Source organism: Astatotilapia calliptera, chromosome 3 (genome assembly GCF_900246225.1).
Source record: "Astatotilapia calliptera chromosome 3, fAstCal1.2, whole genome shotgun sequence".
NCBI classification, from domain to species: domain Eukaryota; kingdom Metazoa; phylum Chordata; class Actinopteri; order Cichliformes; family Cichlidae; genus Astatotilapia; species Astatotilapia calliptera.
This window is the reverse complement of record NC_039304.1, coordinates 22962949-22979179: the sequence shown is the minus strand read 5'-3', so window position 1 is coordinate 22979179 and position 16231 is coordinate 22962949. Positions and strand designations below refer to the sequence as shown.

General features: G+C 43.3%; 1 protein-coding gene across 1 annotated transcript in view; it reads left to right on the top strand.

Annotated features, from left to right (window-relative positions):
* Positions 1 to 336: 336 nt before the first annotated feature.
* The window catches only part of LOC113018972 (uncharacterized), a 62945-nt gene continuing 47050 nt past the window's right edge, over positions 337 to 16231 (top strand). Inside the window, exon 1 of the mRNA XM_026162425.1 lies at positions 337 to 351. The gene's annotated coding sequence lies outside the window, so the exon portion shown is untranslated. The remainder of the gene's footprint in view (positions 352 to 16231) is intronic.

The following is a 16231-nucleotide window of genomic DNA, read 5'->3' as shown; positions in this document are numbered from 1 at the left end:
CATACAATGTTAAGTTTTCTGTGTTGATTTCATGTTTCTGTTTGTATCTCAACTGTTAATATGTGTAAACAGTTTCCAATAAAGTTGTTGTAAAACAACGACCCAACTGGCCTCAGATATTCAGAGGTGAGACGATCACTCTGACATGTGAGGTGCAGGAAGGAGGTGAAACCACTGAGTGGGAGTATGAATGGAGAGGACCCAGGACACCCACACAGTGGACACACAATAATGATGTGACATTCAGAGTTTCTGAGTCCAGCAGTGGAGACTACATGTGTAAGAGTCGACGCAGAGATGACTTATATTCTTCAACAGAGTGGAGTGAAGCCTTCACATTGTCAGCATCAAGTAAGTCATGTGTGTATATACATTATTATTATTATTATTATTGTAGTATTTTAAGGCAATTGAATCTAGTGAGTTGAACCACCTAACTATATAAGCTAAAATATTTTATATTTGGAAGTATTGAAAGTCATGATTTTCTTCTGAAAACCTTCCAGTATTCATTATTGACAAAGCTTCACTCATTTAAATTTCAATACTCCCATCCATCCATCTTCTTCCGGCCCTGGATAAATGGAAGAAGATGGATGGATGGGAGTATTGAAATTTAAATAAGTGAAGTTTTGTCAATAATGAATACTGGAAGGTTTATCCAGAAGAAAAACCACGACTTGTATTTTTGAAAAAGGGTCAAAAGCTGGGCCCAACTCAATCCAACCGTAACATAAGATCTAAAAGCCTAAAAAGAACAAAGTGTTGCACTTTGCAGAGAATTTAAAGACATAAAAATACTTAATTAAATATCATAAAGAAAATCATAAAGAAACCATAAGGTCATAAATTGCTGTTAATGTGTTTTTGTTTCTACTTGATGAAACATCATGTGCGTCTTCTTCTTCTGTATTAATGCATATGCTATAATTATTGAATTATGTGGCTACTTACTAGATAATAAAAAAGACAGAAATGATGAAAGAGTGAGTTGACGTAAAGCCATCAGTGTTAAAGCTGCTCGGAACCTTTAACTGTGTGGTCACAGGAAATGGAAGTAATACTGCTAGAGCATCATGCACTGAAGAAAAGGTCAAGGTCTAATTTAAAGGCAGATAATAGCCTTGCATGCCTCAGGTAGCACAGACCAGGGCAGTGTGATCCTGACCTGTAAATTGTGATGTTAAATAATATGTCTTTTTTCTCCTGCCTTTGTTCTACATACAACAGCAGTTAAACCAAAGGCCCAACTGACTACTAACAGCAGAGACGTTCCAGTAGCAGGCAAAGTGACTCTGAACTGCTCAGTGAACCTGTCATCTGAATGGAAATACTTCTGGTACAGAGGTAATAAATCCTCTGAACCCCTGACTACACAAGATGCTGCTCCTTCAGACGGACAAATCAGTGTCTCACAGGAAGGACTCTACAGGTGCAGAGCAGGAAGAGGAAACCCAGTTTACTACACAGACTACAGTGATCCAGTCAACATTGATAAAAACAGTGAGTTTGACTGAAAGTTAATGAGTATACAACCTTCAAAAGATTGTTGTGAGCCTTTCAATTTGACAATATTCAATATGATATTTGTATAATATTTAAAGTTTGAATAGCTCTTGTTTACCACTGGGTCATTGTTACAAATTGACTTTAGCTGCGTAGAAATACCATAGTTTTTGAAAACATCAACATTATTTATAGGTTAAAAGGTTCAGTACTACAGAGCCATATTTAAAGTATAAATATGCAATAATATATATTTTTTCCTCTAAGGCTGATTTTTAGTACATGTAATTTTGCTAATTGTTGACAGAAGTTACACCATCACATCGACATATTGTGGTTTAAGTAAGATGTTTTTGGTCAGTGGAGACCTAACAGCACAAAAGCACAGCTCCATCCTGTATTGTATTAACAGTCCAGGATACTGGTGGTTGTGTAATAGTGCGAGAGATATTCTTAGTACACTTTTGTCCCCTTTGTACTAAGTGAGCATTGTCTATATACCACAGAATACTACTGCAGAAAACAATACTAAGTATTGTTTTTGACCATGTCCATCCACCTTTATGACCATAGTGTACCCATCTTCTAATGAATGCTTCCAGCAGGTTAACGTGTCACAAAACTAAAGTCATTACAAACTGGTTTTTCGAATATGACAATGAGTTCTCTGTGTACTCACAGCCACCAGATCTCAATCCAGTGGGGCACCTTATGGATATGGTTGAACAGGAGATTTACATCATGCATGTGACGATAACAAATCTGCAGCATCTACCCCCCCCCCCCCCCCCCAGACACACACACACACACAAAGTAAAGGAGAGGAAATGATGATTCCTGCCATGCAGTGACATAATTATAAGAAGATTTCCATAGGTGTCAATATACAGGAAAAGAATGTTGGGCTCTAGCATATGTTTGTAACCTTCAGGTTTATGCAGAAATACTGTTATTAGGAATATGTGTTGTTCTTGTGCCATTAAAGAACTCTAAATCATTTTGGAGAATCTTTATACATAAATCTAATTAGAACCTAACATTTATTACAGCAGAGCCTGGGCCTGAAAACTCTTCGTTTCTCACTCCTTTGATTGTTGGACTTGTTTGTGGAATTTTACTGATTCTTCTTCTTCTGCTGTTGTGTCGCTTCAAACTGTCAAAGGGTGAGGCCATTTCCATCTTGTTTTTGCCTTATTATGTGATCTAAGTATTCATGCATCTAGTCTGAAGTAGATGTACTGTCATTGCACCAGAGCAGTTTGAAATTATTTTCTTTTTTGTTGTTTTACAGATTCATGCTTTAAGAGGTTGGTTCAACCCTTCCCACCCCTTTTTCAACCTTCTGGAATTGTTACATTTACAAATTTATGTTATATTTTTATTCCTCCAGGCCTCAGAGCGAAAATCAGCACTCTGCTACAAACCACATGACCAAGCAAGATGAAACTCAACACATTTCTCCTGTTCAAGGTCAGCCTTCACCCTGCATTGTTTTCTTGACAAATTGTAAACTCTGAGCTTAATACATTACGTCCTGATTAGATGTATTAGAAGATGCTCAAATTGCTATATATGACTATTTATTTTGTATTATTTATTTAACCATTGGCTTGATTTTACTCTGTATGTGATTCCTTTTTCTACAAATCAAATAAAGACATCAATGACACAGAAAAAGGCACAGTATGTACCATGGAAAATAAAAATGAGTAGGACTTTTAATAATCTTTTTTTTTTTTTTTTTGTCCCGTTTGGATCTTTAGCCATCAGACTTGTTGTCTTAAGGCCAAGAAAGATGCCAAGCGGATTTATTTTACCAAGTGGATCATCATGGCCTTGCCATATTGGTCCATTTGATTGACCTTTATTATAATTATGAATTTATTTTATTTTCAGTTGCTACAAACGGGACAGACATGACTGGGGATAGGACAGGGGGAAAGAATGAAAGAAAGGGAGGGAGAGAAAGAAAACCAAAGGGGAGAAGAGATGGTGAGAAAGGGGGGAAGAAAAAAAGAAAAACAAACAAAACACCTGGATCACATGTATGGAGAAAAAAAACAGAAGAGAAAGCAAAAAAAAAAGAGCAACATAATAAAAAAACAGCACCATCACAATAAACTAGCTAGCAGTAGATAACAGTAGATACTAAATATTAAACGATATTGTGCAGCACACAAGATAGACAGCGCACAATGTGCTTTGAGGCAGCAGCCAAGAAAGCTGTAGTCCTCGTCTGTGAACACCCGTGTGTACACCTGTGTGGATCAGCATGCTTGTATTCCAAAGGTTTCTCCATGTAACGATCTGCTAGGGAGTGTGGGGAGCCACAGCCCCGTCTCCCAGGGTATGAAGCAGGTATGGAGGAGATCCAGGCCCCAGATATCCAGAGGCCCCAGAGTACAAGGACCCAAGGAGGACCACCAAAGGGGGGGGGAACCGTGCCACCCTCCTGGGAAGAGCTGAGTAGAGCCCCAAAGGAGAGGTCACCCCGCAGCTACGGAGCAGAGGCCAGAGGGGGTTGCAGTGGCGTGCCCGCGGGCTCTGCCGGCAGCCAGCTGTGTCAGAGAGGACCGAGCTTCAGGCCTCGAGGCCAGAGGCCTGAGGGCATCCCACCCCTGCCGGGCCACAGGCACCCGGCCCCGCCAATCAGCCACCAGGAGTGAGCCGGTACATATATGAGCGCCCAGCCGACAAGGACCACCAACACACCAACATCTGAGGGCATCAGCCACCGGCAGGGAGTGTGGTGAGGGGAGATAGGCCTCCGTACTTTAGAGGGCCTGAGATGTACCCAGAGAGGTTGGGTTTAAGACCCAACCTGACATATAGACACAGACGAACAGGCACACGCGGACACAGACGTGCATTCCCACCCCATATGCACAACCAAATACTCGGCACTCACCCAACGTGTAGACAGACACAAATAGACACTGCACAGACAGTCGCACTCCCCAAACTCTATATCCCAGGTCCAGGTAACCCCGCCCGGACCTTTAATAATCTATTAATTAATGGATAACTGTTTCACTATTTCAGTTGAATCAGAGGATGTCACATATTCTTTGGTGGAGCTTAAAAACACCACTCCAAGGAGTAAGTACTTTATGTTGGAAACATTTAGGGGTTTAGATGTTTTTAAAGCGAGCAATATTTAAAGAAAATAAAGAAAATTGTGTTTTCTTTTTTTTTCTTTTTTTTGTTTGGTTTTTGACATTTGTCTTATCCTTCTGACAGAGAAGCCCAAGATACCAGAGGAGAGTTGTGTTTACTCTGATGTTAAAATACGACCTTCCTCAGGTACAGTACAGTCAGTGACAACAATCCTGCTTTTAAATGTTTCTTTTTTTAATATCACATAAAGAATAATCAGCAATCTGTATTTTATTCCTTGGTGTCGCAGTAAGACATTCCTGGAGAAACCCATCTGGGAACAGTTAGGAGAAATTTAGGACTGTTTTTGACAGCTGGTCAGTCAGAGGCAATCAATTTTTTCACCCCTTACTTCTACAGTAGAAGTGTTGTCATATCATCTGTTGATTATCGCGTCTTAACAAAAATGAAGAAAAAAGTGCCAACTGAAGCATAAATCTTTGTGACAAGGCTAATGTTTAATGTTATGAGACCTGTATCAGTAAAGTCCAAGAAAGCCCTAAAGAAGTGAAGGTTGGATGGATGTGATTAGGAGCAGGACTACTTATGAATTCAGTGGTAGACTTTGTTTTAGACGTTAGCCTGTTGTACGCACAGGTCTCGAATATTAAATCGATAGCCAAGACAAGGAAAGGTAAGTAAAGTAATATATCAGATAATTTTTTCTAGCACTTTCTCTTCTACAATTTATAAATCCTGAATAAAATTTATAAACACGTACTGATCCAGTTTAAATTACAATCTTGCTGGGAAAATGTTTTTGATTAATTGTCTATTTTTATTTATTTTTTTAGGAAAATCAGATCCTGCCACAGCCCATGAAATGGTTTATTCTGGACTCAAACCGGGAAAATAACTTGGTGACTGTACAGCAGTCACCAAGCCCCAGCAGAGATTTTTCACTGTAATTATGTACTTTTAGACACATTAGAATGTATTGTAAACAAAATAAATATATCTGCAAGTTACCATTAATTACTGAGGAATTTTTTGGCTTTTTCTCCAGCTCAATAAAAAGTTCTGTATAAACAAAATCAAGGGAAATGATGACAAAAGAGCAACTAAACCCTAACCAATTTAATCCAGAATATCCCCCAAACCTAAAAATACCCCAAATTAAGTGGCAGTGGTAAACTTTTAAAACTATCAGTCCCTTTTTTTTTCTTTTCATGTTTGTAATATAGTGTGCACTTTGGGGAGAGGGACACTGGATTGGTGAACTGGGGTGGTGGTTCCCCTCTTCAATAATAGGGACTGAAGCATTTCAGTGGATCATGCTCCTCAGTTTCCACTATACAGGGAGTGCAGAATTATTAGGCAAATGAGTATTTTGTCCACATCATCCTCTTCGTGCAAATAGCCCAAAAGCACAAGGTGTGCAATACTCAGAGACATGGCCAAGGTAAGAAAGGCTGAAAGACGACCACCACTGAACAAGACACACAAGCTGAAACGTCAAGACTGGGCCAAGAAATATCTCAAGACTGATTTTTCTAAGGTTTTATGGACTGATGAAATGAGAGTGAGTCTTGATGGGCCAGATGGATGGGCCCGTGGCTGGATTGGTAAAGGGCAGAGAGCTCCAGTCCGACTCAGACGCCAGCAAGGTGGAGGTGGAGTACTGGTTTGGGCTGGTATCATCACAGATGAGCTTGTGGGGCCTTTTCGGGTTGAGGATGGAGTCAAGCTCAACTCCCAGTCCTACTGCCAGTTTCTGGAAGACACCTTCTTCAAGCAGTGGTACAGGAAGAAGTCTGCATCCTTCAAGAAAAACATGCTTTTCATGCAGGACAATGCTCCATCACACGCGTCCAAGTACTCCACAGCGTGGCTGGCAAGAAAGGGTATAAAAGAAGAAAAACTAATGACATGGCCACCTTGTTCACCTGATCTGAACCCCATTGAGAACCTGTGGTCTTGGGGGTGGGCACGATACACGGAGTCCAAAGTACCATCAGGGTGTACACCTCACCCCTGACGTCGTTGCCCACCTCTCAATTTTAAATGCACTTAGTCATTGAGGGCTAGCAGGAGGGACTATGCGCTTACCTGCTGCTCCTTGGCAGGTAGCTCCATGCCCTCCTGGGTTTTAATTGCACCTTAGAACACATATGCATCAACACTACAATGAGCGGGTGGAGGGAGGTTTGGAGTCTTCTCCCACCCCCATTCTCTGCGGCCTGCTGGAGCGGGAGGGCTAGTAGGAGGAGTTGGCCGTCCGACTGCGGTCTGGGGTGTGGGGCCTCCCTGCTGCTGCGGAGTCGGGGTGGTCTGCCTCTCCCCACCGCAGGGAAAAGGGTAACACCACCTGGGTCTGGGTGCAATTCCCCCCTCCAGGGGCAAGGGTACCTAGACCCGGTTTGTAGAGTACGCTTGGGGAGTGTGATTGTGTGTACAGCGTCTCTTTATGTCTGTCTCCACGTTGGTTGAGTGTGGAGTGAGTGCATATGAGAGCATGAGGGTGGGAATGGATGTTTGTGTCTGTGTGTGCCTGTATGTCTGTGTCTATATGTCAGGTTGGGTATCAGACGCCACCTCTCTGGGGACACCTCAGGCCCTCCAAGGTTTGGAGGCCTATCTCCACCCACCACCACTTCCCCTGCCGGTGGCGGACTCCCTCAGGTGTCGGTGTGTTGGTGGTTCTTTGTGTCTGGGGGTGGGCGTCCGGGTACACACCGGCTCACTCCTTGGTGGCCGCTTGTCGGGGCCTGGGGCCTGGGGCTCGCTCGGGCCCCTTTGGAGGTGGGGTGCCCCCGGCCTCTCGGCCTGGGGCTCGGTCACTCAGGCACAGCTGGGGGCCGGCGGAGCTCACGGGCGCGTCACTGCAACTCCCCCTGACTTCTGCTCCGCGGCTGCTGGGCGAGCCTTCATCTGGGACTCTCCTCAGCTCTTACTGGAACAGTGGCGCGGCTGCCCCTCTGTTGGTCTTCCATGGTCTCTTGTGTTCTGGGGGCCTCTGGATGTCTGGAGTTTTGATCTCCTCCATACCCGCTTCACACCCTGGAGGACGGGGCTGTGGCCCCCCCACACTCCCTAGCAGATCATTACATGGAGAAACCTTTGGAATGCAAGCATGCTGATCCACACAGGTATGCACACATGGGTATTCACAGACGCGGACTAAAGCTTTCTTGGCTGCTGCCTCAAAGCACACTGTGCGCTGTCTATCTTGCGTGCTGCACAATATCGTTTATTATTTAGTAAATATTGATATCTATGACTAGCTAGTTTATTGTGATGGTGCTTTGTTTTCTCTATTATTATGTTGCTCTTTGTTGTTTGCTGTCTCCTCTGTTTGTTTTTTTTGTTTGTTTTTTTTTTTTTTTTTTCTCCATACAGGTGACCCAGGAGTTCTTTTTTTTTTTTTTTCTCTCTCTCTTCCCCCCCCTTCTCACCGTCTCTTCTCCCCTTTGGTTTTCTTTCTTTCTCTCCCCCTCTTTCTCTCATTCATTCCCCCTGTCTTATTTATTAAAAAAAAAAAAAAAAAAAAAATGACAAAGGATGAACTGAAGCTCTGCCATCACGTAATGTCGCATACTGCTGTTTCTGATGTCATTTAAAAAAAAAAAAAAAAAAAAAAAAAAAAGAGAACCTGTGGTCCATCATCAAATGTGAGATTTACAAGGAGGGAAAACAGTACACCTCTCTGAACAGTGTCTGGGAGGCTGTGGTTGCTGCTGCACGCAATGTTGATGGTGAACAGATCAAAACACTGACAGAATCCATGGATGGCAGGCTTTTGAGTGTCCTTGCAAAGAAAGGTGGCTATATTGGTCGCTGATTTGTTTTTGTTTTGTTTTTGAATGTCAGAAATGTATATTTGTGAATGTGGAGATGTTATATTGGTTTCACTGGTAAAAATAAGTAATTGAAATGGGTATATATTTGGTTTTTGTTGCCTAAGTTGCCTAATAATTATGCACAGTTATAGTCACCTGCACACACAGATATCCCCCTAAAATAGCTAAAACTAAAAACAAACTAAAAACTACTTCCAAAAACATTCAGCTTTGATATTAATGAGTTTTTTGGGTTCATTGAGAACATGGTTGTTGTTCAATAATAAAATTATTCCTCAAAAATACAACTTGCCTAATAATTCTGCACTCCCTGTAAAGCCGGTCGGAGCAGGCACGCTTTGTTTTGCGTAACTATTTTTAAATCCCGGTAGCACTGCAACCACGTAAGCTAGTGCAATATTTTTTTTTGCATATGAAACCGGAGGAGTTGTACTTACATCTTATGCCATCAGCTTGTCCTAGGTCACAGTTTCCTTCCACATATAGCTTTGCAAAAACTGCATAAAAAGCGCTTGCAGCAACAAAAACATAATATTCCAGAAACAGCTTTGCCGATCCGATCAGCTGTTTGTAACACTTCCTACAGATGTCAGCGCAAACTATTGCATGTCCTCCATGTCCTGCCCGAAACCGGAAGTGACGTCATTTTGCCGAAATGTAGTTTTTTACCATCAAGGCCTTATGAGCCTATACTGGTGTTTTTAAAAGTTATGTTTGACTTTATGACTTTCTGTGTCATTTCTGGGATGCTTAGGACTCATATTGCACTGCTGGAAATAGTTTATTTTGATGCATACGTTGTTTTTATTGCAGATTTGCATTACAATATTTATTTTCATTTTTCCTGCAGTGTATAAAAATTGATGTATTTCAAAAATAAAACTATGAAGACACTTAAAATAAATTTCCTGTGGTAGGAAACTATTTTGTGCAACTTTTTTGTATTTACAGTTTTGAGGGATAAGCCTCTTAAATTTCTCTAACTAGAAATATATGTTAAAAAAACAAAAATGATTTACATTTTTTTGTAGTTTATTGCACCTTTTTGCAATGTATGTAATTACTATGCACTTAATGCATACATATTGTTACAATTTGGGCTATAATGGTTGTATTGATGTATATCAACTTGAAATGCTCCCAAAAATGGTACTACAACATGTAAAAATATAATATAAGCTCTGGCGGACTTGGTGCTATGGTAGGTCTTAACCCTTTAAAACCGGTCAGAGCGGGCACACTCTGTTTTGCGTAACTAGTTTTAAATCCCGGTAGCACTGCAACCACGTGAGCTAGCGCAATAATTTTTTTTGCATATGAAACCGGAGGAGTTGTACTTACATCCTATGCCATCAGCTTGTCCTAGTCCACAGTTTCCTTCCACATATAGCTTTGCAAAAACTGCATAAAAACCGCTTGCAGCAACAAAAACATAATATTCCAGAAACACGCTTTGCCGATCCGATGAGCTGTTCATAACACTTCCTACGTCCATCAGCACGAACTATCGCATGTCCGCCATGACCTGCCCGAAACCGGAAGTGACGTCATTTTCGCGGAAATGTAGTTTTTTACCATCAAGGCCTCATGAGCTTATGCTGGTGTTTTTAAAAGTTATGTTTGACTTTATGACTTTCTGTGTCGACTCTCCACCATTTGACCCTAGAACCGAAGAAGCTTCTTGGGTGAGAGGTGAAACGTCTTCAAGCAACTTCAAGAAGTCCAGACTCTTTTATTTCCAAGCTCGTTAAGCTTCAATGACCCGGATGACTGAGAACCTTCAAAGACAGACAAACTGGTCAGAATTGCTTTGCATCACTTATTTGGGAATATTACTCTGGCGGGGCGTGATCACTGGTGACACAGCAGGGAAGGCAGATGCACCTGTGCTGCATCACAATCATGCCGCGCTAGCTGTGTAAGGTTCTGTGTTTGTGGTTGTTGTTGATGTGTGTGGCTGGCAGTGGCATAGCTGCAGCTGAGTGCGTACAGCAAGAATGCACACCCGAGTCTGCTGTGGCTTTCACATGAAGTTCATAAGAAACACACGCAACAAAAAGTCAAATTCATGTGCATGCAGTCTACATGTGTTTTACACAGATAAACCACACTTAGTTTCAGTTTGCTAGCATTTTCACTCGTCTGTCACATTCACATGACATGACACTGTGCAGCATTTACAGCAATTCAGGTATTTGAGTACCTTCATTATTGTAACTTTAAGTTTAAATTCTAGTTAAGTCTGAATCTAAAATCTAGTTCTAAATCCTGGTGTTATTTGTCTCTCAGAAACAGTTCATAACGTCAACTCATTCATGTCACCTAAAAGGTAAACCTGTTTCTCCATCACCTGTTCAGCTCTGATGATTCAGTAAGGACATCTCCTGGTTTCATCTTCATGTTTCCCTCTCACCACATATCCAAACCGATATCATGACCAGCAGTTTTACATCTGTGGCTCCAGCAAACATCAGCTGATACTAGAAATTAATATTAAATAAATTCTAACAACAGATGATCAAGCTTAAATGTGCTGCTGTTGTTTAGCGCGACATCCGCCTGTTTCCTGTTTCTGGCGCAAAGTGGGCGATAAACAAACAAGAGAGAAAAGCCGATCAGCTGATCATTGATCAGTTTCATGATTGAATGAGAGAAGAAGAGACAGCTGACAGCATAAAGACAGAATAACTCCACCTTTGTGTCTTTTTCCATCCTAGCTGAAGTACGGGACAAACTGTGTTCCTTTTCAGCTCAATACGAAACGCGTAATAGTTCTCTCCGTTTTTACGGGTCAGTTGGCAACTCTACTAACTAACTTTATGAATAAAATAAAGTTCACTATCAGTAACATCATAGTACCCACCCAGTTGTATATAAACTCCGTCATGCTAGCTAGTACGCAGTAGGAGTTATTGTAACTGACTGTAAAAAGTCAGCACAACGAAAATAAACTCCACCTAAACTTGGTTTATATCTGACCCAGATAGACTGCAGGTCATAACTTCTTACCTGAAGTTCAGTTCACCGCCTCGGGTCTCTGCTCCTCCTGCCTCCCCTTTCCCTTACCCACCTGCTGGCCTCTGTGGAAGCTCCGCCATAGCCACCACCAAACAACTGAGTTATTTCTACACATCTGCCAGCATCTGGCCAATCCATCACCTTTCATTGTTTATACCGTTACAAAAAAAAAAAAAAAATCATCGGCCCATAAAAACGAAAAATCACCATTGGCCCACTGGGCCAGTCCAGCTATGGTCATGCCATCAGTTAACCCTTCGCATGCCAGCTGTGGCACGCATGCCCAGGGTTGCCGCCCCCCTGATATAAACCCAAATTCAGCCACAGCTATAAAATCTTAAAAGCAGCTCTTATATTGTGCTTAAATTGAAGTAAAGAATAAAAAATAAAATAATAATTCAAGGCACATCAAGTGGGAAGGAGTCCACAGGTCAATTTAAGAAGGAACAAATGAAAGACAGCATTACAGAAACTCACTCAGAGCTAATGTGAAGAGTGGAACCAGCACATGATACAATGCAACAAATTTTTGCAACAATATCTACTTGTACGTATGGAAGCGAAGTGATAAAAGGACACTACGGTTTCATCTAGATCCAGGGATAGTTTATGGACCTTGTTGGTGAAGGCAGTTTTAGATGTGATGTGGTGTGTCCCCCACAAGAGGCACTAGGATGCTGGTGAGCTTCTTGGCAATATTTTAGGTTGCTGAGTTTATGCTGCTAACAATGGTTCTTTTGCCATCAGAATTACTGTCTAAAGGCAAAGAAAGATGCTCAACAGATTTACTTTACCAAATGGACCATCCCAGCCTTGCCGTATTGGTCTATTTGATTCACCTTTGCTTTTATTGTTTATTTTATTTTCACTTGTTAAATACGGGACAGACTTGACTGGGGAAAAGAAAGGGGAGAAAGAAAGAGGGAAAGGAAAAGAGCGGGGAAGAGGGACGGTGATAAAGGGCAAAAACCAAAAACCAACAAAATCAGAATCAGAATCAGAATACTTTATTGATCCCTGGGGGAAATTATTTTTTGTTACAGTGCTCCATTTTAAACCAACATTAAGACAAGACAGACAATACACTAACTAAGAATAGTACAATATATACATATATATACATACATACATACATACATAAGTCACTCATAAATAAATAGTTGGAAAAGAAACATGTGTAGTTGTAGCAGCAAACAGTGTGTTAAGTGGATGCGTTGTACAGGGAGATGGCCACAGGCAGGAATGATTTCCTGTGTCGTTCAGTGGTGCTTTTTGGTAATCTCAGTCTCTCACTGAACGTGCTCCTGTGACTGACCAGCATGTCATGGAGTGGGTGGGAGGTGTTATCCAACATTGTCTTTATCTTGGACAGCATCCGCCTCTCCGACACCACCTTGAGGGAGTCCAGCTCCATCCCCACAACATTGCTGGCCTTACAGATTAGTTTATTAAGTCTGTTGGCATCTGCGACCCTCAGCCTGCTCCCCCAGCATGCAACAGCATAGAGGATCGCACTGGCCACAACAGACTCATAGAAAATCCTCAGCATTTTCTGGCAGATGTTGAAGGACCTCAGTCGCCTCAAAAAATAGAGACGACTCTGGCCCTTCCTGTAAAGTGCTGTGGTGTTTTTAGCCCAGTCCAGTTTATTGTCAATGTGTACTCCAAGGTATTTATAGTCCTCCACAATGTCAACACTGACCCCCTGAATTGAAACAGGGGTCAAGTGTTTCCTGGTCTTCCTGAAGTCCACGATCAGTTCCTTGGTCTTTGCCACGTTGAGCTGCAGATGATTCTGCTCACACCACGTGACAAAGGAGTCGACCACAGCCCGGTACTCTGTCTCATCATCCCTGCTGATGCATCCAACCACCACAGAGTCATCAGAAAACTTCTGAAGATGGCAGGTCTCTGTGCAGTGGCTGAAGTCTGTGGTGTAGAGGGTGAAGAGGAAGGGGGAGAGGACAGTCCCCTGTGGTGCCCCTGTGTTGCTGATCACCTTGTCAGACACACACTGTGGGAGACGTACATATTGTGGTCTTCCTGTCAGGTAATCAACAATCCAGGACACCAGAGAAGCATCCACCTGCATCGCTGCTAACTTATCAAACAGGAGGGTCGGCCTGATGGTGTTGAAAGCACTGAAAAAGTCAAAAAACATGACCCTCACAGTGCTCGCCGGCTGGTCCAGATGGGTGTAGACACGATTGAGCAGGTAGATGATGGCGTCCTCAGTTCCGAGACGAGGCTGATAAGCGAACTGAAGGGGATCCAGATGTGGTCTTACTATGGGTCGCAGCTGGTCCAGGATGAGCCTTTCCAGGGTCTTCATGATGTGGGAGGTCAATGCCACGGGCCTGTAATCCTGGGGGCCACTGGGACGTGGCGTCTTTGGTACAGGGACGAGGCATGATGTCTTCCACATCACCGGGACCCTCTGCAGACTCAGACTCAGCATAAACAGTTTATGAAAGACTCCACACAGCTGGGGGGCACAGGTCTTGAGGACAAGGGGACTCACTCCGTCTGGTCCAGCAGACTTGCCTGAGTGAAGTCTCCTCATTTGCATCTCAACCTGGTATTGAGTGAAGGTGATGGGTGGGGGAGGGGTGTCAGGAATCTCACAGGAGGCAACATGTGAAGAGAGAGGCTGGCACAGTGGTGTGGCTCTGGATTCCAGGCTGACTGCAGGTGAGGTTGTGGGGGTGGGAGCAGACACTGTGGTGTCGAATCTATTGAAAAACAGATTCAACTCGTCGGCTCTATTCTCACCTCCCTCAGTTCCCCTGCTGTTGGTTGGCCTGAATCCAGTGATGGTCTTCATGCCCCTCCACACCTCTCTCATGCTGTTCTGCTGGAGTTTCCACTCCAGCTTCCTCCTGTAATTGTCCTTAGCCTCTCTGATCTTGTCCTTTAGTAACACCTGGATCTTCCTCACCTCCTCTTTGTTGCCCCCTCTGAAAGCCCTCTTCTTGTTGTTGAGGAGGGCTTTGATGTCCTTAGTCACCCACGGCTTGTTATTTGGGTAACAATGAACAGTCTGAGCTGGAACAATGGAGTCGGTGCAGAAAGTTATGTAGTCTGTGATACACTCAGTAAGCCCATTGATGTCCTCGGCGTGAGGCTCACAGAGTGTTTCCCAGTCGGTCACCTCGAAACAGCCCTGTAGTTCTGCTAAGGCCTCCTCTGACCACCTCCTGACAGTCCTGGTGGTCACAGGTTCCCTCCTCACAATTGGCACATAGCAGGGGGTGAGGTGAATCAGGTTATGATCTGACCTACCAAGTGGGGGGAGGGAGGAGGAGCTGTATGCATCCTTGACGTTAGCATACAGTAAGTCTAAAGTTTTCTCTCCCCTGGTGGGACAGTCCACATATTGTTTGAATGTTGATAGTGTATTGTCCAGTGATACATGGTTGAAGTCACCTGAGATCACAATAAAGGCACTCGGGTGCTGAGTCTGTAGCCGAGCTATGGCAGAGTGGATAGTGTCACATGCAGCTGTGGGGTTAGCAGAGGGGGGTACATAAACAGCCACCAAGACGACGTGAGAGAATTCCCTGGGTAAATAATATGGCCTGAGTCCAACAGCACACAGTTCAGTGTCCGGGCAACAAATCCTTTCTTTGATTGTTATGTTGGCAGGGTTACACCACCGGTTGTTAACTAAAACAGCAAGCCCACCTCCTTTCCGCTTACCTCTAGCGATGCTGTCCCTGTCCGCCCGAACAGTGTGGAAGCCTTCCACGGAAGCATTCTCATCGGGAATGTCCTGGTGCAGCCATGATTCGGTGAAACACATCAGGCTACACTCTCGGTATTCCCTCTGACTCCGTACCAGTGCTGAGAGCTCGTCGATTTTAATTGCCAACGATCGCACATTACCCATCACGATAGACGGCAGACACGGTTTAAACCTCCTCCTCGCTTCGAGCCTCCGCTGTCTCACCGTCACCTTTTTTCTTCTCTTCTGTCCTTGACCTCTGCATCCCCGATGTGTTTTCCTCCAAATTTCAGCTGGTACTTCTGCGGGCCTGGCCAGCGAACTAGGCCGGCATCAGGGCGATCAGCTGATCTCTGGAGTAAACAGTCCGTGCGTGTAGGAGATGTGCCGCGGTCCCGTTCCTTGATAAAAGTAACAGTTCCACGGCCACCAGAAGAACAAAAACTCTCTCAATCCACATGATTGAGTAAGAGATAGAAAATGGAGGAAAATACAAGTCAGAAAAAAAAAGAATACGTAAGAAAAAAAAGCTAAACTAAGAGAAAAGCAGGAGCGACTGTAATAGGCTGCACGCTGGTTGGCGCATGCGCACTGAAAAAAACAAAAACAAAAACAAACTATGTGGAGTTTTGTTTGATTCTCAGTTGTGTTTAGACAACAGTGCACCTCCCCGTCATCAGCTGGTGATATGGTGATTTACGGTGTTTTGGTGTTTGCTCAGGGATTTGAAGGGCTTCTTTTCTTGTGTTGTGAGGTTAGATGGAGGATTTTTAATTTTTTTTGCATTAGAGAGGGTGGCCGAAATCTTTATCCTGATAGCTCTGCTACAGGTTGTGTTCATTTGTTAGTTCCTATCCTAATCGCTGTTGCTGCTGCTGGGGCAGACCCAAGCGTAGACAAAGGCAAGGAGACAAAACTGGACTTAACAAAAAGCGAGCCTTTATTTAGGGCAGAAAACTCACAAAAATACAAAAAGGAAAAACCGAAGGAAAACCTGAACATAAACTGAGAAACTATGACTAGGACT